The sequence below is a fragment of the Rattus norvegicus genome, chromosome 4 (assembly GCF_021556685.1).
Source record: "Rattus norvegicus strain SHRSP/BbbUtx chromosome 4, alternate assembly SHRSP_T2T, whole genome shotgun sequence".
Taxonomy (NCBI): domain Eukaryota; kingdom Metazoa; phylum Chordata; class Mammalia; order Rodentia; family Muridae; genus Rattus; species Rattus norvegicus.
In genome coordinates this window covers 182,482,811-182,507,079 of record NC_141537.1, presented here as the reverse complement: position 1 = coordinate 182,507,079, position 24,269 = coordinate 182,482,811, and the positions used below count along the sequence as shown (strand labels likewise).

The following is a 24,269-nucleotide window of genomic DNA, read 5'->3' as shown; positions in this document are numbered from 1 at the left end:
GTGGGTGAGTGAGTGAGTGAGTGGGTGGGTGAGTGAGTGAATGAGTGGGTGGGTGAGTGAGTGAGTGGGTGAGTGGGTGAGTGAGTGGGTGAGTGAGTGGGTGAGTGGGTGGGTGGGTGAGTGAGTGAATGAGTGAGTGGGTGGGTGAGTGAGTGAGTGGGTGGGTGAGTGAGTGAGTGGGTGAGTGGGTGGGTGAGTGGGTGGGTGGGTGAGTGAGTGAATGAGTGAGTGGGTGAGTGAGTGAGTGGGTGAGTGGGTAAGTGAGTGGGTGAGTGAGTGAGTGGGTGAGTGGGTGAGTGAGTGGGTGGGTGAGTGAGTGAGTGAGTGGGTGGGTGGGTGAGTGAGTGGGTGAGTGGGTGGGTGGGTGAGTGAGTGAATGAGTGGGTGGGTGAGTGAGTGGGTGAGTGAGTGAGTGGGTGAGTGGGTGGGTGAGTGGGTGGGTGGGTGAGTGAGTGAATGAGTGGGTGAGTGAGTGAGTGGGTGAGTGAGTGGGTGAGTGAGTGAGTGGGTGAGTGAGTGGGTGAGTGAGTGGGTGAGTGAGTGAGTGAGTGGGTGAGTGAGTGAGTGGGTGAGTGAGTGGGTGAGTGAGTGGGTGGGTGAGTGAGTGGGTGAGTGAGTGGGTGGGTGAGTGAGTGGGTGAGTGAGTGAGTGGGTGAGTGGGTGGGTGAGTGGGTGAGTGAGTGGGTGGGTGAGTGAGTGGATGAGTGAGTGGGTGAGTGAATGGGTGAGTAAGTGGGTGGGTGAGTGAGTGGGTGAGTGGGTGAGTAAGTGGGTGGGTGAGTGAGTGGGTGAGTGAGTGAGTGGGTGGGTGGGTGGGTGGGTAGGTGGGTGAGTGAGTGGGTGAGTGAGTGAGTGGGTGGGTGGGTGGGTGGGTGAGTGAGTGGGTGGGTAGGTGGGTGAGTGAGTGGGTGAGTGGGTGGGTGGGTGAGTGGGTGGGTGGGCGGGTGAGTGGGTGGGTGGGTGTGGGTATGTCTGTGTGTGTGGTATGAGTCTGTGTGTGTGCCTGTGGCATGTGTGTGTCTATGTGGTGATTCTCTCAAACTGAGTCTCCGAATACATATTCCTGCTCTATGCAGATGGCATCTGTTTCAAGACACTTTGTCTGGTCTCCTACCTCACTCTCTTCAGAGCTAGATTGGTTAGATCTTGTCAGAAAACTCAAGTCATCTGGGAAGACAGAAACAAAACCAAGACAACGCCTGCATCAGACTGGGCTATCCTCATGCCTGTGTGGCATTTTTTACTTATGCATTACATAGTACTATATTATTTCATATCTTATATAAAATTAAATAGAAAAACCTTCTCATGAAGGTACCTTTATATTCAGATACAAATACACAAAATGGGAACAAAGGCGACAGCTCGAAAAAATGATTTATTTCTATGAATCATGTAATAGAATAAAAATACATAAGAAATTTAATGAGTCATTTCCAACAACAATGTTTTACAAGTCACTGGAAATAACCATTCTTTGCCTAGAGAGAAGAATCTCTTTTGGTTATTGTGGAATTCACATCTGAAAGCAATTCCTCTTGGCAGTGTCACGGAAGCAGGTGCCAGTACCAATCACAAGAGAGCATTTTCATGACTGTCGTATTTAAAACATAACCACTGCCACTGTTAATTGCATTCTATTGATATTGATGAGTAAAATACATAAATCAAAGTCTCTCGATTTATATATTTCTAGCATCTAACAGAGCATGACACCAGCTCCATAAATATCGACAGATGTCGAAAGCCTGCAGTAGCTGGAGATGTAGCTCAGGGGAGTGGCTGCCTAGCAGGTTAGCAGGCACAATGCCCAGGGTTCATCCTCAGAACCAGGAAACCAAAAAGTGAAAAAAGACAAGAAGGTGGTTGGGAGGGAGGAGAAGGAGGAGGGAGGGAAGGAGAAGAGATGAATTCCAACCTGGAACCTAGAAACACCTAAAAGATTTAGCTCCAAAATCCAAACACTGTATACATGTTTTCATGACCACCTACCTACTCTACCCCAAAACTAAGTAACTCAAATTATCAGACCTAAATGTCGTACAAGCAAACTTGTACCCACTTTATAAATGCTTTTAAATTAAGAAGGAAGGGTGGAGTTGTATTCACAAGGTGAGTTTTGTAGATGAGTGACGTCGACAGTGGTGCACTAGCACCTGATGCCACTGGACTGTGCACTTCCAAATCTGAAGCCATCAACTTGTACTGTGGATATCTTACCACAATCTTTACAGAGAAAGATGGCAGAAGATCTGAGCCATTAGTGCCTGGTGTGAGCCTCTGTGAGCTCCTGGTGTCCTGGTTCATGGTGTGAGCCTCTGTGAGCTCCTGGTCTCCTAGTTCATGGTGTGAGCCTCTGTGAGCTCCTGGTGTCCTGGTTCATGGTGTGAACCTCTGCGAGCTCCTGGTCTCCTGGTTCACGGTGAGAGACTCTGTGAGCTCCTGGTCTCCTAGTTCATGGTGTGAGCCTCTGTGAGCTCCTGGTCTCCTGGTTCATGGTGTGAGCCTCTGTGAGCTCCTGGTCTCCTGGTTCATGGTGTGAGCCTCTGTGAGCTCCTGGTCTCCTGGTTCATGGTGTGAGCCTCTGCGAGCTCTTGGTCTCCTGGTTCATGGTGTGAGCCTCTGCGAGCTCCTGGTCTCCTGGTTCATGGTGTGAGCCTCTGCGAGCTCCTGGTCTCCTGGTTCACGGTGAGACTGAGGGGGGAAGAACGTGCCAGAGAAGACCTATTGCAAAGGCCCTCTGTAATGTCAGCTGACGGAGGCCCCTTCCACGTACCCTTCACTATAACAGGATGGAACCAGGATGTGAGAATGGAAAACAGAAATGGAGGTTTCTCCCTACCAAACCTGAAAAGGATCTCTGAGCGTAAAAGTTTGATATTTAGATCAAATCCACCTTTACAACAAAATGAGTAAATCAGTCACCTTGTTTCTTGTATGAACTGGCCTTGTAAACACCTAAGGGACCGCCACAACTGGCAAAGAACTGTGGCATGAGGTGCCATGACCTGGTGAAGCATCCTCACTCTGGAGACACCATGATGCTTACTGGCACCTCTCGCCCACAGGGGATGTGCTAACATTTCACACCACTCTTCAGGAAGAAGAGTGATCATAAAGACGAAAGCATTATGTCAACAAATTAAAAGGCTCGCTGTGCAAGTTCATGCATCCAACTGCCATACAAACCAAACTAACCAGTACCACTTGGGACCCCGGCAGCCATGGAACGGGCGTAAAAAGGCAGCCAAGACTCACCATAAGGGAAATAAGAGAAAGAACGTTCTAGCACACGGCAGTGTTTTTACAGGGCACGTTTGTCGCAACTCAACAACACAGCTTCACCAGGTCGGTGCGTTTTATAACACATCAAAGGGAATGCTAGCTTGAGAACTAAATGTGTGGGAAGGGGAGAGCTGCAGAAATGGGCTGAAACCGTTCCTACACTGTGGGTGTCTCTTCACACTGGAATCACACCCTGAGCAGCTGACTGACAAAGCACTGGCCACCACATGGGGGCTTGAGGTTTGAAGGTGACTTATGTGAACCAGCAGAGTCTGGAACAGCAACTACAGAACCTTGTGCAATGGTCTCACCCTGAGGGTCGTCCACCCAGCTCCTCCCCTCGAAGCGTAAGCAATCTAGCTCAGCAAACTCCTCAGCTGAGTCAAGGCCGTCAAGATCTGGTAGAGATGCTGAACCCCACTCTTTATTTCCAGCCTAGAGAAACTCCCTTTCTTGGATTTGTGTTTCCAAGAAAATAACTGTTAAAAACTAAAAGTGATTTAACCAAAGTCCTTTACTTTAAAAAAACCAAAATACTCTGAATTTTAGACTATACTTGTGACTTTGAAAATCTGAACAGAAATGCTGATAGTTTGCTTCTGAGACCACCGAAACTCCCCCAGGAGTAAGCAGGGAAACCATTCAAAGTGTACAAGACACTTGTATGGCTGTTCTATTCTCTGGCTCCTATGACAAGCAAAGACAACAGAAGAGGTTAACACAGGTGTGTGCACAGCCAAGGCCCTGACTAGTCTGAGCCTGCTTTTCCATAGGAAACACACCAGAAAGTTCCTGAGAAGGTGTCCACGTCCCTTCTAAGGTCACCTCAGTGTCAACCTTCAGCCCAGGTTTCCAGTTTATTTCCCACAATCCATACATCAGACCCAATAGATACCATAGAAAAGAAGTGTCAGAACCACTTGGAGGACCAACAATAGAGCTTCACCCCTAGGACAGCCTCAGGCTGCGCTGCAGTCTATCAACACAGAGATCATCAACTGAACCACACACTGGGAAATCCGTGCATGGCTCAACCTTTACCCTAGCAAAAGAGGTCCTGCTTGGTGCAGGTGGCACAAAGGTGGCCACCGCAAAGTGAGCACAGGACTGCTGCTGTTTTATAAAGGATGTCCCTTTGCCTGCTGGACACAGGAAACATCTATCTCAAACCAACCAAAAATCTTCCTCCCTGCTGGCCAGCATTTCCCAGTACAGGAAGGCGCTGTGCAAGCTGCTGGGGGAGGGATGGGGACACACTGATACTCTTACCCAGCAGTCAGACCGTACATGCTACAAGAGACCTGACAGACAAGCTATGCAACAGTGGCACCATAGTTAGGGAAATGGTTGCTTTCTGACTGGGTTTGAGGTCTGTTCCCTGGGAAGGGATTTTAAGCCTGGTACTATAAACCTACTCAAAAGCCTAGGAAGCATGTGGTGGTCTGAATGAGAGGGGCCCCCATGGGCTCACATACTCAAGTATTTCAGCCCCAGTTGGTGGAACTGTTAGGGAAGGATTAAGAGGCGTGGCCTTGTTGGAGTTCTAGCACTGGGGGTGGGCTTCCAGGCCTAAAAGCCCATGCCAGGCTCACTCACACACTCTACCTGCTGCCCAGAGGATCGGGATGTAAGTTTTCAGCTACTGCTCCAGCACCATGGCTGCCTGCAGACCGCCACGCTTCCTAGCGATGATGGTCCCTCTGAAACTGTCAGTATGCTAATTAAATGCCTTCTGTCTTATAAGCTTCGTGGCCGTGTGTCTCTTCAGATCCAGAGTAATTAAGGCAGATGGTAAGATCACAGGCTCTAGAGTAGAGCCTGCTATTGCTATTCTGCTAAATGGTCAGGTTGTTAAAACTGCCTTCTAAACATTCATGGTTATGCTCGCAGACCTGGCCATGCTCACCCTTGGGCAGGAAAGCTTCTTTCTGCAGTGGGCAGCAGTGGATGGGAAGATGAAAAATGGACCACAGTCCTGAGAATAAGACACCGAGTGAGGGGTGAGCCTACGTGGGACATCTTTAACACTGGCCCCCATTCCCAAAACAGCATGCCCACCACACTGCTGGCAGCTGGTATCTACTCCTAGGAGGGCCTCGGCTGTGATGCGCTGCAAACTCACTAGGTAGACAGTTGGAACTGTCCATGAACTGAGGACCTCAACCATCCTCAGAAACACAATTCGAAACTTCAACTTCCTAGTTTATAGGTTGACTTTTTATCTTGTTCCCTGCTTCCTCTTGACAAAGGTACCCGAACTCCCAGGTTCAGTACAGCAGTGTTTATAGCATCCGGAATATGGAAACAGTGTAAGTGCCCACCAATGGCAAAGAAGATGTGAGAGTCCAGTGGATGGAAATGCAGTGTTATCATGTTGAGGGGTGGGTGACAATGAGGCAGTTCAGCATGTGAAGGAGCCAAGCTCGGTGACCTGAACTCAACCCCTGGAACCCACATGGTGAAAGGAAAAAGTCAACAACTCCCACAAGTTGTCCTGACGTCACTGAAATCCTCTGGAGTCATGGACACGCAGTCGTGGCTTCGTGGGACTGGGAAGGTCATCAGCGAAGGTCAGAGTGCACCGCGTCAGGCAGCCCAGAAGCTCCACTTCCCAGGCTCAGCCTTTCCAGGGTGCTACAGTCCCAGATCTAGCACACATTGTCCTTTCAGTGTCTAAGCTCACTTCCTACTAAAGAGCTAGAGAAAGGGAGGAGTGAGGAGGCCACGTTTTAGCAGGTACACATATGCCCCTGTAACTAACAGAAAATCCCGGGTCAAAAGTGTTCCAACAGCAAATCTGGAATCAGCCTCTCCTGGAAGGAGAGGCTGACACCGTGCAGGGTGGGGCCTCAGTTCTTCCCTCCAACTGCCTTGACTCCGTCCCACCTGCAGCTAAACACACATGGTACAGGTACAGTCGCAGGTACAGGTACAGTCGCAGAGATGCTCTGAGGCAGTGACTCGCCTACCCCTGACCTTCCATCTCAAGCAAAGAAGGTATCAGGTATTCCACTTAGACTAATGCGCCCCACGAGACGGACGAGGCACACTTCCTACAGTCCACACAAAGGAGGTCTAGACTCCTGAAGCAGAAAGAACCCACCAAGTACAGGAAGAGCTGCCACTAAACACGAAGCAAGGTGGCCAACACAGACCCCTTGTCTGCTATTTTCACAGCTTGAGAACCTTTACAAATTATTTCAATTATTTCATTCAAGAGGATACACAAAACAAAGGCCACAAAGTCTTCTTTTTCAGAAACCAAAGGGTAGCCTTAGAAGCTTTCAGCACTAGTCCGTAAGTCCAGTAAGGTGGGGTGGATCCCTTCACTTGCTCTCATCTACCTCACAGAAATGAAATCCTATTTATACTCTCAAGCCTTGTTTTGAGAGACAGAACGGTGAGCAGAGGGAAGAACACTGGCCAGGGAGTGGAGGTTTGGGGCTTCGGCTCCAGTGCTCCCAGAGTACTGTCGCTGCAGCCGCCCATAACCATCCACAATTCAGCTTCCTCTGGGCTGGGAATCCCATTTCTGGCTAACTCCTACTTAGCAATAATGCACATTAGTTAACTGGAGATTTACGGGGACTATTTAAAGCTGTAACTCTGGGCAAGCCAAGCCCCCGAAACTCTTCCCAGATTATGGTGACACGCGAAGATTTTCCTGAGAGCTCAGTTTCACGAAAAACTTCACTGTGGCCAGAAATGTAAATAGCATGATGTTAGAACTTCTAAAATAACTGAAGGACTTAATTCAATTTCTCTTTAAGCCCAGATTCATTATTAAAATGCTGCAGTGTACCTACATGCGCAGACCCTCACTGTTGGACAGAGGAATGGAAAATGCCAGGAGCGAACCGCTCTGCAACTCAATTAAACGGGAGCTCGCTAACCACGAGGCCAACCGAGGAAGAGGAGGATGGAAAGGAAGAGCAAGAAGCTGGGACTCAAGTCACAACCAGAAGTGGAAACTCCTACAGTGTGAGAAGTGGGGATTCTCCCCACAGGCCCACAGGCCTAGAGAACTACACCTCCTGTGTCTTGTTCATTCCCCTTAATGGTTGTTGACTTAGGCAAAATGCATGGAAGTAATTTCCATAACCAGGCTGCTGACAGTGAGAACAGAAGGAATGTGGGATGGACAGACATTCGCAGAGCAGACACAAAACCCTCTGGGATGACTCTGGATAAAACACAGTGACTTTAGCGATCGTGTTTTGACCTGGAGTTGGTTCTTCTCAAAATTATTAATAATGAAAAATACTTACACAGGATACACAGGATTGCCAGGAAAAAAAATGCACCCCTTTGAAAAAAGTTTTTAAAACAACAAGCTCCCCACAAAAACCACACAGACACAAAATGAAAACCCTGGTCACTGACCTGAAGAGTGTGCAAGCTCCCCCCAAAACACAACTGTAGCCAGGACTACTCCTCACACTAGTAGATCGTGTGTTGGAGACCTGACAGGCACTTCCCAAGAAGCAGACCAAGTACACCCATGGAAGGCCAGCAGTTCGAGAGGATTTCTGTAATGGAAACTTCAAGTTTCGAGAGACTACCTGCTTCTACAACCTCAACGTCGTCCACAGTGGGACGTAGAGAGAGCACGACAGTTGGACAACATGAAGTCCATCAGCTACACAGCATGAATCAGGGAAGCAGACATCATCAGGTTCAGAGACAGGCATGGCATCTCTCCTCTTCTCTGTAGACTCTAGAGTGAAAGCCGCATGCATACATACAGTGTGTGCTATGTATGTGAACATGAATTATCTGAAGGAAGGTGGAGAGTGAGGAAGTAATGTAATGCATGGGACAGGGAAGCAGAAGGTGGAAGAACTGGAGAAGAAAGGAGACTGGCAAAGCAGGGACGAGGATAAGAGGGAATCGAGGGAGGGCTCAAATAACACACCTGTGTTTGCGTGTGTTTGCATGTGTTTGCGTGTGTGTACTGCCCTGGAGCAAAAGAAGGGATATCCTCAAGTCCATAGGGAAGACGGAGGCCAACACTCATGACTCTGTGAACTGATCCTGGTGCCACTCCTGATGATCTGTCAGGCAATGCAGGCCTGCCCTTCTCCCGCAGACCTGAGGAGCTCTGTTAATCATGCAGCAACTTCAGCGACTCTTCAGCAGTCATGGCCACAGGTGCTGAGAGGCAGGGTCACTCAGCCTCCCACATCTGGAGGGAATCTCTCCTAACTGTCAGAATCACAACCACAACTACAGAAAGGGTGCCCCATGCCTTTAAAAAGAGAACTAGAGATGCGGGAGAGCTGGGAGCTTTATATAGAACTGTCTGAGAACTGAAGCAAAGCCCAGGGTAGGACTGGCATCAGATGCAGGCACACCATGAAGACATAACCAGCGACAGTCGCTACTCAGTAATGTGGAGAGAGCAAGCACACTGTGAGCACAGAGCAAGCCCAAGTAGCCTGAGTGTGTGTGACTCAGAGCCTTTCCAAAAATGCAGAAATGCAGAAGAAAAAGTCTGAGAAATGAGAGTTCCAAAACGCTAGAGCCTGCAGCATAAACACAAAACAGTGCATTGTGTAGCACAGCCTAAATACATACCATAGGACACTTTTAAAAATCCAGAAAAGGGCTGAATTAAAGTAGGGATAAAAGCAGATTTCTTACCACAGCCCTCATGAGCCAAAGGCCAATGTGAAGGTGATATGCTCCTGTGTGGAGGTTCATCTCGAGTCAACTGGGTTGGAAAACACCAAGATCAGTAATGTACAGTTCAGAAGGGGGAGCCACACCCTGGCTTGCAAGCACAGGCACATGTCTTTGGTTCCTATCCACCAAGAGGCACTGCACCGTAAGTTCTTGCCATTGCGGCCATATGCCTCGCCAGAGACCCACAGCCATGGTGCACACCACACACACTGAAACCAGCCAGAATAGAACCTCCCTCTCTCCCAGCTGCTCTCGGGGTATCTGTCCCGGTGACTTAGGCCCAGTAATACTTAGGGGGCTGGGAAGATAAATGGCACTGTAGAATTCTTGAGAGAAATATCTCCAATTAGATAAACAAAATGGGAAGAATTATCTGTCACAAGATCTGCAATTAACACGCAGACATTTCTCCAGAAAAGAAGAAAAATAAAACCAGAAGTGTGGCCCTCACAAAGAGAACTCACAGAACTAGGAATGCCAGCACAGTCAACTTGGCAGACATGAACATTTTAAATATAACTGGATTTATAGGGAAAATGTAAAAATGCACTGTTGACTCACAGAATATAATGTTTAAAGACTGCAGAACTATATACCAATACCACAAAAAGATGAGATGACAGTATTTTAGAAAGTAACTTTACTATACATTAAAAATATGCAGTGTAAGTTTAAATGCATACTGTAGAGTCTTGTATCATTTAAATAATAATTAGCAAAGCTCTAAGTCAGACAGTCCATGATAGGCATGAAATGAAATTACTAAGGAAGAAAATATGCAGAAGGGGAAATGAAAGAGCAACTAGTAACTAACTAGTGAAGTGCTCACTGCATGGAGTGCAGACTAGTAACTAACTAGTGAAGTGCTCACTACATGGAGTGCAGACTAGTGACTATCTAGTGAAGTGCTCACTGCATGGAGTGCAGACTAGTGACTAACTAGTGAAGTGCTCGCTGCATGGAGTGCAGACTAGGGACTAACTAGTGAAGTGCTCACTGCATGGAGTGCAGACTAGTGACTAACTAGTGAAGTGCTCACTGCATGGAGTGCAGACTAGTGACTAACTAGTGAAGTGCTCACTGCATGGAGTGCAGACTAGTGACTAACTAGTGAAGTGCTCACTGCATGGAGTGCAGACTAGTGACTAACTAGTGAAGTGCTCACTGCATGGAGTGCAGACTAGTGACTAACTAGTGAAGTGCTCACTGCATGGAGTGCAGACGGCCTGGACAACGGGACCTGACGTGGTGCTGTGTGCAGACTTACCACAGTCAGCACCGGGTAAAAGGAAGAGGGAGAGTTCATCAGGAAGACACTAGCATGATCAACGCATGCACACCTAACAACATGCTTCAGAACACGAAAAACACTGAGGGGAGAACTGACAAGATGTGTAAGCCGGCAGCCACAAGTAGAGGCAATACTTCTCTTGACAGTCGATTAAACATGAAAGGGGGAAAAATCAATAAATATTCAAAAACCAACAATATAATCAATATTCCTTCAGAGTGGGCTCTACCCTACGAGGTCAGATTCGGCCTTCAAGTACATACAGTGTCCAAAGCCAGATGATATTCTGAGCCACACAAGTCTCAATTTGATTTAGAAAGCTGACATCATACAAAAAGTCCTCCCTACCCACAGCCGAGATACATTAAAAGTCAATAGAGATGGAATTTGGCAAGTTCTCAAGTAATTTAAAAATGAAGGAATAGCATACTTCTGCGTAACTCGCTGCCAATGTAGGAAGTCAGCGGACTCTGCAGAGTGAACAATCTAAAGAGGAAGAGCATGTTGTGGATGGTGTGCAGTGGGCGGCGGCTTGGAGGGAAGTACTAGTGCTCTGATGCTGTGCAGTGGGCGGCGGCTTGGAGGGAAGTACTAGTGCTCTGATGCTGTGCAGTGGGCGGCGGCTTGGAGGGAAGTACTAGTGCTCTGATGCTGTGCAGTGGGCGGCGGCTTGGAGGGAAGAAGTACTAGTGCTCTGATGCTGTGCAGTGGGCGGCTTGGAGGGAAGTACTAGTGCTCTGATGCTGTGCAGTGGGCGGCGGCTTGGAGGGAAGTACTAGTGCTCTGATGCTGTGCAGTGGGCGGCTTGGAGGGAAGTACTAGTGCTCTGATGCTGTGCAGTGGGCGGCGGCTTGGAGGGAAGTACTAGTGCTCTGATGCTGTGCAGTGGGCGGCTTGGAGGGAAGTACTAGTGCTCTAATGCTGTGCAGTGGGCGGCTTGGAGGGAAGTACTAGTGCTCTGATGCTGTGCAGTGGGCGGCGGCTTGGAGGGAAGTACTAGTGCTCTGATGCTGTGCAGTGGGCGGCGGCTTGGAGGGAAGTACTAGTGCTCTGATGCTGTGCAGTGGGCGGCGGCTTGGAGGGAAGTACTAGTGCTCTGATGCTGTGCAGTGGGCGGCGGCTTGGAGGGAAGTACTAGTGCTCTAATGCTGTGCAGTGTGTGGCTTGGAGGGAAGTACTAGTGCTCTGATGCTGTGCAGTGGGCGGCGGCTTGGAGGGAAGTACTAGTGCTCTAATGCTGTGCAGTGGGCGGCTTGGAGGGAAGTACTAGTGCTCTGATGCTGTGCAGTGGGCGGCGGCTTGGAGGGAAGTACTAGTGCTCTGATGCTGTGCAGTGGGCGGCGGCTTGGAGGGAAGTACTAGTGCTCTAATGCTGTGCAATGGGCGGCGGCTTGGAGGGAAGTACTAGTGCTCTAATGCTGTGCAGTGGGCGGCTTGGAGGGAAGTACTAGTGCTCTGATGCTGTGCAGTGGGCGGCGGCTTGGAGGGAAGTACTAGTGCTCTAATGCTGTGCAATGGGCGGCGGCTTGGAGGGAAGTACTAGTGCTCTGATGCTGTGCAGTGGGCGGCGGCTTGGAGGGAAGTACTAGTGCTCTGATGCTGTGCAGTGGGCGGCTTGGAGGGAAGTACTAGTGCTCTGATGCTGTGCAGTGGGCGGCTTGGAGGGAAGTACTAGTGCTCTGATGCTGTGCAGTGGGCGGCGGCTTGGAGGGAAGTACTAGTGCTCTAATGCTGTGCAGTGGGCGGCGGCTTGAAGGGAAGTACTAGTGCTCTGATGCTGTGCAGTGGGCGGCGGCTTGGAGGGAAGTACTAGTGCTCTAATGCTGTGCAGTGGGCGGCGGCTTGAAGGGAAGTACTAGTGCTCTGATGCTGTGCAGTGGGCGGCGGCTTGGAGGGAAGCACTAGTGCTCTGATGCTGTGCAGTGGGCGGCTTGGAGGGAAGTACTAGTGCTCTGATGCTGTGCAGTGGGCGGCGGCTTGGAGGGAAGTACTAGTGCTCTGATGCTGTGCAGTGGGCGGCGGCTTGGAGGGAAGTACTAGTGCTCTAATGCTGTGCAGTGGGCGGCGGCTTGAAGGGAAGTACTAGTGCTCTGATGCTGTGCAGTGGGCGGCGGCTTGGAGGGAAGCACTAGTGCTCTGATGCTGTGCAGTGGGCGGCGGCTTGGAGGGAAGTACTAGTGCTTTGATGCTGTGCAGTGGGCGGCTTGGAGGGAAGTACTAGTGCTCTGATGCTGTGCAGTGGGCGGCTTGGAGGGAAGTACTAGTGCTCTAATGCTGTGCGCTTTATTTAGAAGATACTAAAGGATCCAATGCCCATCTGAGAGCTCTCCTCACAACCTGTGGAAGTGCAGAACTAACTAGACCCAGAAGTCAGGGTCTCTAGACAAGGAAAAGGGGGGGGGCGCAGAAGGAGGGGAAAGGGAGATAGACAGACAGAAAGACAGACCGACTTCAGAGATTGGCTCACATGCTCATGAGGTCTGAGAAGTCCCAGGATTTGCAGTCAGAACACTAGAGACCCAGGGGAGACGGTAGCGCAGGCCTGACAATCAGTATGACCTTGCGTCCAAGTCTGAAAACAGACCAGAAGAGCCAAAGGGTCAGTCGGCAGAGATGCTGCCCCTCCTCTGACATAACACTCCCACTCAAGTCGGCTCTCCCAAGAACTGGATGAGGCCCACTTTCACCGCAGAGGGCAACAGTCGTGTCACTCAAAATCACCCTCAAACACGTCATCAGGATACCACAGAGCCCGGCAAGTTCACAGGCAACCCTGCACGCTGGAGGTGCGGCCCTCGCCAACTCTTCGCTTGTATGCGTTCTCCTGAGCCATTAGTCAAGTGCCCCACACAGCACGATGCAACCATCTTGCACAGAACCTGAAGCACATTCAGCCCTGTCCCCAAAGAGAAGGTAAAGCCTGAGTACCATCCATTCTTCTGGTGCTTGAGCTACCAGTCACTTAAATATTATGGCGACAAAAAGACATGTGCTGTGAAGTAAAGTGAAAATGTGTCACGTCACACCGTGAGGCCACGGAACAAGAAAGCAAACACGCCTGCTGTACATGTGCTGCAGATTGTAGGAAACGTATGTACAACTGTAGCTGCTGCATGTGTCTGGCCACGTGCTCAGTCTATATAACAACTGCCATCTCCACTACCCATCCCACAGTCCCTTGGAGATGAGCAGCTGCTTCAACTGGCTCTGACTACTAACCTACCAGGACAACCTTAATCCTTCTGAAGCTCCAAGGCCAGAACAGAGCCAGTTTCTGCAAACCTTAACCACTGAGCAGGACAGCATGAAGACCCTGGGCCCTGGGCCTTCACTACCAAACAGCGGTTCAACTTCTTGACAGGATCCATCTCTCTCCTTTGCCTACTGATTCAGAGGCAGGAGTCTGAAGGGACCAGGAGCAAGCCTTAGCTGTTCATCAGAATCACTGCTATGCCTTCTGGTAGCAATGTTCCTCTCTCTGGTACTCGGACCCCTAGAGCAGCAAGCATAAGATCACGGGAACAAGAAACAGAAGCCTTCCTGACATCACTAAAATAGCAGCCAAGCTTATTTCCATTTTTGATCCTTGTATCCTGTGAATCCTCACAAGGGGAGGAATAGTAAGTACCACGCACTGGACACTGACAGAAAGTAGAGGCGGACTCCTGGGGAATCCTGTCTGGACCCTTCACGATTCGACCAGGAACCTGGTATTGTAACTGAGTCTTCAAAAGACCATTCTACCAAGTCGTGACTTTAAATACCATGGAAAATAGTAGTCAGTGAACCCCATGGGCTTGGGGCCACTGCCATACTCCTGTAGTCATGGAGTTCCTTGACCAGATTTACCATGAAACAGGTTCAATGACCAGACGCAACACTTGTGTAGAGCATCACACAAGTGGTTAAGGAATTCTGTAACCCATAGGCAGTAGTCTCCACAAAACTGCATACAGGAAGGAACATCCACATCTACATCCTCCCGATACAAACGGAAGTCTGCCCCTTCCACAGCACAGGCGGCCCAATGGAATCAACCTGTCCCTGGGGAGCTGGCTGACCGTCCTAGGGAATGGATCTGTATCAGCGCCTTCCTACCAATGGGCACTGCTGGCAGACTGTACCTTCAGCAGTGGCCACATGCAGATCAGCCTTAATGAGTACAAATTCACAGCGCTCCTCAGTGAGTGGAAGTCCACAGTGCTACACACCCAGCAGCCATCTCTTTTACGATGACCGAGTTAGCCAGAACCCACTGAAGCACTGCGGATGCCGAGGAGGAGGCGGGCTCATAGTATGTATGGCTCTTCCCCTGAAAGGAGAGCGGACCAGAAAACAGGCTGTCCTCTCCACGTAACCACTAATCCTCTCTGCTGGCATCACCCCTCGGGACAAGTACCTGGGGCACGAGGATCCTGAGGATGCTTTGCCCATCCGGACATGTCTGCTCACACACTTCTCTCCCCGGCTTCTTTCCATCAGTTTTCTAATCCTGTTCTCCGTACACCACAGACCACCTAGCCAAACACTGGCCACAACTCATAAATCAGTCTGCAAACGCACATCTGCACTTTTCCTTCAAGGCACAGTGAGTAAGTAGCCCTCACAGTTCTGCTGCTGGGGGATTCCCAGGGCCACTACTCAGAAGAGTCCCAATAGCACTATGTGCTGTGTTGGGATAAACTTGTTGGGGTAGTGCATGAATAGTACGCATACCAGGCCTTAGTTCTTATTTCCTCTGTCAAAGGGTGTTAAGGAAACTACCCATAAGGCTGTGGATACAAGCTGTGGGCGGAGTCAGGCAGCGTCAGGGAGCGGTCCAGCAAAGTGGGCATTTGCAGCACTTCCTGAAACCTACTTGAACCTTGATGGCCTGAATCACAGGTACATGGGGTGTGTGTGTGTGTGTATGTGTGTGTGTGTGTGTGTGTGTGTGTGTGTGTGTGTATGTGTGTGTGTGTGTATGTGTGTGTGTATGTCTGTGTCTGTGTCTGTGTGTGTGTGTGTGTCTGTGTCTGTGTCTGTGTGTGTGTATGTGAGTGTGTGTATGTGAGTGTGTGTGTGTATGTGTGTGTGTGTGTGTGTGTGTGTGTCTGTGTGTGTGTGTGTAATACTCTAGGGTACTGATTGATTATTTGTAATAACCAACTGGCATTTTTCAACACTGGTTTGTCCTTCATACAGGACAAGCAGGGGACTGAGGAGGACCTGGTGGTAATCACTGCTCATTTACCCTCAAGTCCTTAGTAACTGTGCTCGTTCAAGCCTCTTGAAATGAGGCTTTGGATGTACCGTCTTCTTTGGGGCCTCACCAATGCAAAGCTCAGTCGCTGGTCTAAACAGTGAGTGGGTTGCACAGATTAAGAGTCCAAAACAGGACTCTACTTAAGCCTGCTAAAACTGGGGAAGTGAACACAGGATGAGTTTGGTGACCCATGAGCCCCACTAGAAATAACCAGAGTCAAACATAAAGACATTTTGAGTCTTAAACTATCAGAGTCCAGTAGTTCCCCACAGGTATGTTTGTGAGTTTACGTAGTGTGCAGCTGCCCTTGGGAAGGCTGGGGGTGAAATTGAAAGTCTAAATTTTGACAGCTGTACAAAGGATATGGCTGACTGGGACCCAGGCCTGGAACTGACTGAGGGCTGCGACTGGCTGTCTTTTATCATTCTGCCGTAGATCTTATCTCACATTAACCTTTCTGCCTATGAAGATCAATTCTCAGTTTCACTCGTGGGAACACCAGAGTCGATAAGCCGTCAGTCTGCAGAAGCCAGACCGTTCTGTACGGTTCTGCTGGATATCCTTGTAAGTCTGCCCATCTCATCCTTAAAGACTGAGTGCTGCACTCAGTCGTCCCATCACTGGCTGCAATTCCCACTGCAAGCTCTGCCCTCTGAGTACGAACCCAGGGTCCTTCCAGGATGTCAGGGATCCCAGGAACTTTGGTGAGTAAATCTCTGCTTAAGGCAGAATCTCATGTGGCCCAGGCTGGCCCAGCACTGGGATGACAGGTATGCTCTACCACTCCCAAACACGGTGAGTAACCTTAAGTGACACACAGACTCACTTTCCTGTCTCCCTAAGCCTACAGATTCCAACTTGGCCACCAGACCACAGCAGGTACAGCATTCCCAACCTGCTCGGGAAACTGCATCTGGGTCCATACGTGGGATGAAGTAGCACAGTTCTGCAGAGTATAGGCTTAATGTACCCACACCGATGAATTCAGTCTGACCTTTCTTTCCACTGCCCGGCTATACTGTGGCTGTCGATTCCATCACACATGCCTAAGATTTCTTTCTGTGTCAACTATGAAGCCCACACAGCTCTTTCAGAACGCAGCACGTCCCCACAGGGCATGCTCTGTCACCTTCATGGGCTGACTGAGGCCTCTAGCCAAGCACTGATGGAAGCAGAGTGCTGGGAGATCCTGAGTCCTTGAGGCATGCCTAGTGCGGTTTTCTCAGGAGGGACATGGAGTGGTCATTCACCTCAATTCAGGGTGTGCTCCTAGCCCATCAGGGCTTCGTCCTATCTCCTGGTTCCAACTTTCAGATGTCATCAAATAGATTCAGGGTAGTACGTCTCTAGATGCCAATCCCACCCCAACCCCATTCCTTCACAATCAGCGCACTTCCTATAAAGACTTAAACTTCTCTCGCCCTAACTGTGACGTCCTGGAAGATCTGAGGGAGCAGCACTGAGAACTGAGCCTTACGTGAACGCTCCACCAACCCTGCAGATCTCAACTGCGAATCTCCACACTTCTCAGTTTCCCTGTCCTTAATTTTCAGACTGGAGTTCCCAGATCCTACTTTACACGCCTACCAAAGGTCTGACCTGCTAATAGTGTCTCTTTAAAAGAAAACACACTGTTCACCAAGAGAAACACATAAAGTACTTGCCTGCTCACATTTTTCCAAGATGATATAAAACTTATTCTAACCACTAATTTTCATTTCCCTTGAATTAAAAATACCAGAGTCCTCAGCACATACTTCTCATGTGATTCTGACTTTAGCATGAATCACCTGTAATTTTTTTACCTCCACACCTAGTAAGTAATTGGTCACCAATTCTAATAAAGCTTCTATCATATATGAAATAAAATCCAGTAGAACACAATTCTCTCATATGTTACATTAAAAAGTTCTTTTCAGAAACACACCTTCATGCCTTAACTCTGACAACTCGAATGGGCGTGGTCTTCATCACAGTGACACCTCAGTGAACCAAACTTTCCTGCACGCTCCCACAGTGCTGTTCATGTGCTCAAAGGTCAGCAGTGTCCTATAGGAGTGCCAGCTGGCCCTGCTTCGCTACTGAGTCAATTAATGTAATTAAACTCAAACAATGTTACTTCCTGGGAGACAGGAATGACACTCGTTTTTATTTGCTCAAGTTCCTCTCCTTGTATATATAAATACCTTAAATTGTGTGTAAATCTTTAGTCGGTGTTTTATATTTTATACTGAACATAAAATGACTATACCAGCCAAAAGGGGAGTACTGCCATAGTAACCAAGAGAAAACCTAGCCCCAACTACACTGAAGAACCAGAAGGACACACCCTGGGCCTACCTAACAAGGACGTGGAACTCTGAGCTTGCTGTGGTCCTGCTTCCCAGGAGCTCTGTAAATAAGGAAACGAATGTCAGCACAGGCCACTGGGAAATGAAAACCTATCGCTTCATTACATCAGCACACCATTCAGTCCTCCTCAGTTATAAAGATACAGACTAAACCACACAGAATGTCGAAGACATGCACACTGGCTGGACAGACCCATCCTATCAAGGGTCTATAGAGAGGAATCCCTTCTGCAAAAGTGTACCTGTATAAGCTAATTATGACACTCAGATATTACATCACAGTAACATTCTATCAAATGGGGGAAAGTAAAATCAGTTACCTTCAGCAACTAAAACATGAAAATTTACAAAATGGGGAAATGGGCTCTGGTTGTCGTTACATACTAGTGACACTTGTGATGAGGACATAATGTTTATTACAGTGAGGAGTGTGTCTGTCCCACCTCACCACTGGTGACACTCATGACGGAGACACAGAGTTTATTACAGTGAGCAGTGTCTGTCCCACCTCACCAGATCTACTTCCCACTCTACTGAGTCTTTCCACATTTAGAGACCCCTCCCCTCTGCGGCACCCTGCTAAGAGGGGAGCTCATTCCAGGCTTTAGCAAAACTGCCAGTCAACAATCTCATGACTCAGCACCAATCTAAGGCTTGCTATAACCCAGTAGGCTTATGTCCAAAAATCACCTGCCAGTCAGAACAGAGGCTCTGACCCTGTGGGCCCTCCTACCCTCACCCTGTTCTCCCCAGCACTCATGACCAGAGAAAACAGTGGGTTCAATGCACAGAGAACCCCGGCAGCCTGGGACCCACCCAGGAACTCTTCCAAAGGCCTGTTCTCAGAAGATGCCATTCTTGACCTGTCCAGCTGCTTGCTGCTCCTGCGAGAACCTGCATTTGATCTCGCTCAGGTTGCCAGGACAGTAACCTTTCTCCAGAATAGAGTCTGTCAAAAACCAAACAGGGCTGCCCTTTTAAAACGCAGCAGCCAGAGTTGGTGGGGACAGCTACATGTACACATACCTAGCTAACATGTACATGCACACATAGCTAGCTAACATACAAAGATAAGAACTGGAAGAGACCAGTATTTATGAATTATTCTTAAAAGATGCAACACCTTCCTGAAAATCTAAAAGGGCATGTTTGTTCATAAAGCTGTATGCATGCTCAGGGTTGTGTGTGCATGCGTATGTGCATGCATACTCTAGAGAGAGACCTCAGGCGTTGCCTCTGGCTCTGCACAAGTGGCAAACGAAGACTACGGCAGTTACGATCTGCTCACTGCGACCCTGTGCCGTCATTCAGAGATCCTTGGCAAAGGCCAGATGCTCTATGCATAGATGGAAATAATTTTGTGTGGCCCCTAATCTAAACAGACTTCAGTGGCTGCACATGAGGACACAGGGCTTCCAAAATATATCAAAAACAAGATTATTATGCAAACGAATCCCAAGGAAGAGAAATGAGCAAACATCCAGAGAACATTAATATATTTTTACATGTCCAGTTTAAAAAAAAAAAAAGAAAAGAAAAGCCAAGACAAACAATAATCAACAAAGAACACAGTGTGTGCAGGTACATGGGGGTGGGGGGGGGGGAGCAATCAGCAAAACAACACACCCTGAACTTACTAGAGAACGCCATCAAAACTGGGAAGAGCTCATAGAAATTGCATTTTAATAAAGGGGGAAGACAGACATGATGTTATTTCCAATAGTGAATAATTGAATGACAATAATTTGATTTATAACTTAGTGACAATGACTTATAACTAAGTGACAATAATTTATAATTGAGTGACAATGATTTATTACTGAGTGACAATGACTTATAACTGAGTGACAATGACTTATAACTGAGTGACAATGACTTATAATTGAGGGAATGATAGAGATTTATAATTGTACTAACAATGAAATGTGTATAGAGCACAACATTACAGCCGAGGTACAAAACCTCCCTAGCAAATTAAATTACTCAAAATGCAAGACATCAAAAACGGGGATTAAAACAGAAAGCATTTATAATTTTGCTTAATAAACCTCACAATGAAAAACAATATGGGAGCACCAAAATGTAAGCAGCTGCTTCATCAGAATAACAGGGTTATTTTTCTACCACGACAACAGTGACTTCTACTACAAAGAGACTAAGAAATACAACAACCATTTATGATTGAATTTTAAAAGCTCCAAACAAACCAGGAGTCAAAGACAATTTCCTCAATCTGATCAAAATGATAAAAAAGGACTACACGTTTTCTTTAAAGAAAATTACCATCACAAATGTCTCCTGACTTCTTATTCAGCATTACTAGGAGTCTTAGCAGTGCAATGAAACAAGAAAATGCAAACGGTTGGGAAATGTGAAATGAAGCTGCTGGGTGGATGGAATACGTGAATACTGAGACGATCCCAAGGAGTCCATAAAAAGACACGTGTACTAGCAAGTGAGTTGAATAACGCTGTAGGGTTCAAGAACATGTAAACATCAACTTATTTATAGCAATAACTAGGAATGTACGTGTGCCTGGATACCATTTACAGTAGCACCAAACGAACGCACATACAAATGGAACAAAACAGGAGCAAGATTTTTATGCTGAAAGCTGAAAAACATTAAGGGAAACCTAAGTCCTGCGTAAGCAGAATCACCTAGCAGACTGAAGACACCTAAGGTGCCAGTCGCCCCAAAGGGATTTATAACTTCGATGCACTCCTAACCAAATCCCTATACCACACAAAGTACCTCTAAGAATTGCACAGGAAGAAAAGGAGCTACAGCACTTGGAACTATCTGAAAAATAACCAAGCTAGAGGATGAAGCCTGCTGACTTTAAGACGTTCTATAAAACTGCACTGCAGAGTGGTCAGGACCAAAGGAGAGATACACAGAATGATGGAAGAGAAGAGAATGCCCAGAGAGACAGAGCCGCACATGCACGGTGAACTGCCTTCTCACAAAATGCCAAAGAGAATCCTGCTGAAGGACAGTAAGAAAGGTTCCCTCAGATGCAGGCAACCAAATTCATCCATCTGTAAAGGAAAGGCGCAGAGAAAGCTACAGCCTATACCTTGCATTATAAAAGTAACCGACAACATATCCTACGTACAATACCTAAAACTAGAAAGGATCTAGAGAAAAACGGAAGTTCTTTGCAAATTCAATGTACAAATTATTTTTTAAAAAAGAAAAAAGAACTGACTCAATGGATTTTATCAAAATGGAAGTTTCACACTTTTCACGTGTCAGGAAAAGGAGAAAATGGCAGACTCAAAGAAAACACCTGTGGACATAAATACTTACACGTGTGTGTGTGTGTGTGTGTGTGTGTGTGTGTGTGTGTGTGTGTGTAAAACTAAAGTTTGTGCTCACACTGTATAAGATTTTTTAACTAGGCAGTAAAATCTCACAAAACACTTTGGAAAGACGCCTCTTGAAAGAACACATTGCAAACAGCAGCAAAGGAAAATGCCTTACGCGCTAGTTAACTAGAATCTCAAATAAAATCATCAGTGAGAGCCAGGTATGGAGGCACACAGCTGTGATCCAGCCTCAGGAGGTGACAGCAGGATAATCAGGAGTTCAAGGCTAGCTTCGGCTATGGAGCCAGTTGAAGGCAGAGTGGGCCAATTGGGACCATGTCTCAAATTTAAAAAACGAAAACTCACTGAGTCATGAGGAAACACCTTCCAAAGTAGCTGAAGCGGGAGCTACGATGCCAAGACCTGACTGACTGATGCACAGCAACATGGACCGTGCATCTCACTGTCAGGAGTGCAGCAGCAGCAGCCACCATGGTAAAACATTAGCCATGCACCTGCCGCCTGGTTCACCCTCCACTCAACACTGAACCAAGGAAAAAGAGAACTAATCTCTCTTAAGACTTAAATATGAGTATTACCCCAAAATGCATTTTTATAACAGCTTCACCCCAAAATACAAACCTCAGGAACTACCTAAACGCCCACCAACTAGTGAGTGAGTACATTGTAGTCTGTCTACTCACTGACGGAGGTAACATTCCCCCTTTTCAAGGAGACACCAAGTCTGGGCACAGATGCCCAGAGGGTGAGCTAGAAAAGCATTCTGGGGGGGGGGGGGGGGGGGAAGGTAGGAACAAAGGGCTACACTGAATCTTTCCACTTACACAAATCCAGAGAGCTAAAGTTGGACAGAGGATGAATCCGAATCTGTACCCATCCTGGGTCATCCCAACGAGCAAACCGTGGTGATGTTATATGACCAGGCACTTGTCAGAGTGCACAGGAAGACATACTGAATGAGTTACTGGGAGGTCTACCCTGAACTAAAGTGAAAAAAATGCCCTTTGGGGAAAATGCGCATCAACTCTAGTTCAAACAAGCGGAAACCCAAGTTGCTGGAAACTGAAGGAGACACAACCAGAAACCAAACCCTAAAATGTACCAAATTAACAAACACATTAATACAGTGGCCTTTCAGAAATTTAATTTTACAGGAAATGACGAAACTTAATGGAAAGTTTTAAGGAACCAGTAAGCAATGGTGCTCTGTAATTGTGAACCATAGAATTTAAACTGTTTTCTCCTTTTTCATGAATAGAAGCCCACCTCAATCGATTCCCACTTGTCTTGTGTCATCGAGATTCCCCTCAAAATTTTCTTTATTAATAAAAACTCTATATTCTTTACAAATCTTATAGTAGCTGTGTGTTCAATAAAGTGTCCCATTAAGCAAAGTTCTGTCCATTCAAGCTTGAGACAAGATAATGACAGGCTCTTTTACACACACACACACACACACACACACACACACACACACAGAATGTGGGGGACAGAGACAGAGACAAGAGATAGAGGGAGGGAGGAATAGAAGGAGGGAAGGAGAGAACAACAGATGTTTCGTTGGGTGATTTTTTAAAGTTTTCTTTTTCTTTCAAGTATTATGAAGATTAGTATTTTTCTTAAAAACTCAAAAATCCTGGACTTTCTCATTTTGTTTTATGTTTTTTTTCCATTTGGAGTATGATGTTGCTAGGCAACCAGTTCACATTTCCCAGCCCACCGAAACTCCTCCTAGCTATCATAGGGGACACCAAACTTCCTGACCGCTCACCAGGCAATTCTCCACTATCACAACACCTACGGGCACCAAGAAGGTGTAGCGGGCCTGGCGTCTTCCCTGAGCCATTTATCCCAACAGGTGAGGAACAGACAGCCCCCAAATCAACAGAAAGTGTGGCGGAAAGGACCACAAGTGCACTTCTCCCTGGTTGCTTGTCGCCCCTTCCTGAAGGCTTTTGTCTTAAATCCTGCGGTGAGTGTTGACCCACCCAGTGACAAGACAGCAATCCCTCAACCACGCAGCAAATATGTTCTACCACCATCGACCGAGCCGGGCGGTAAGGATTCGGAGCGGACGATGTGTCAGTGTCTGCACAGTGGAGGGAGACGTCGGAATTCGTGGGCGGCCTCTAAGGGACCTTAGCTGAGCCCAGAGAGGAGGACCAAGAGCGCTGTGGCCTCACCAACAGAGAGCTGCCAGAGCAAGGAACAACTCCTGTGCAAAGCTCCCTCCGGCGGAGGCGGCCTCGCAGGCGCCGCATCCTAGGGGCGGGGAAAGGTGTGTGACAGACAGAGGCCACGCGCTTCGCAAGGTGTTCCTCTCGGGAAAGAACCCGAGATGCCGCTGTGGGTGTGTCCTGCGATCAGATCTCCAAGAGGACTCCAGCGCGCCTTCCCAAGGTCTGAGACCGGAAGGGGTGCGCCGCTCGGTGCCGGCGGGAACAGCGACTGGGTCAACACTTCCGTTCCGCCAGGGCAACTGCGGCACAGCCAGGGAGCGCACTTCCTATGGCTCTCCACTCGGGACCACGCAAGTGCAAGTCTCCGAGGACGAGGGCGGGAGCGGGATGCCTCCCTAACCTAGGCCCTACGAGTGGCCCAGCCGAGACCTCACGGCTCGCGGTAGCTCGGCCACGTTCCCACCCGCGGCCGAGACCCGGACCCTGACGGCGAGCACCCGATTACCTGCTCCTGCCGCCGCCGCAGTGCTCCCCGCGCTATTGCGCGTCACACCCGGCTTTCAGGCACGTGCTCCGGGACACGGGACACGCAACCCCCCTCCCGGTGACTGCGGGTCCGGGAACCCACGTTGGGGCAGCCCACGCACCACCCGGCGTCCAGAACCTCCTCACCGGAAGTTGATTTCCACCTAGGCCCGCCCAGGCCTGCGCGCGGCGCTCCAGTCATCCGCGGTCGCATCACATGACCCCCAAGCTGAGGCCAGCTGAGCCTCATCTGGAGAGAGACCTAACCTGTGAAATGGACTAACCTGGTTTCACTACCCTGACCATCCTGATCCGTCCCTTAAACTTTGTCCTGAGCCAAAACAAACTATCCACTAAATATTCCTCCTACAAGAG

General features: G+C 48.3%; 1 protein-coding gene across 20 annotated transcripts in view; it reads right to left on the bottom strand.

The window, feature by feature from the left end:
• The window catches only part of Ccdc91 (coiled-coil domain containing 91), a 170,715-nt gene extending 146,646 nt beyond the window's left edge, over positions 1 to 24,069 (bottom strand). For 6 of the 20 annotated variants that reach the window (XM_087657851.1, XM_087657859.1, XM_087657845.1 and 3 more), the window contains exon 1: positions 23,875 to 24,060. The gene's annotated coding sequence lies outside the window, so the exon portion shown is untranslated. 20 annotated transcript variants of the gene reach the window in all.
• Between the last annotated feature and the right edge of the window lie 200 nt (positions 24,070 to 24,269).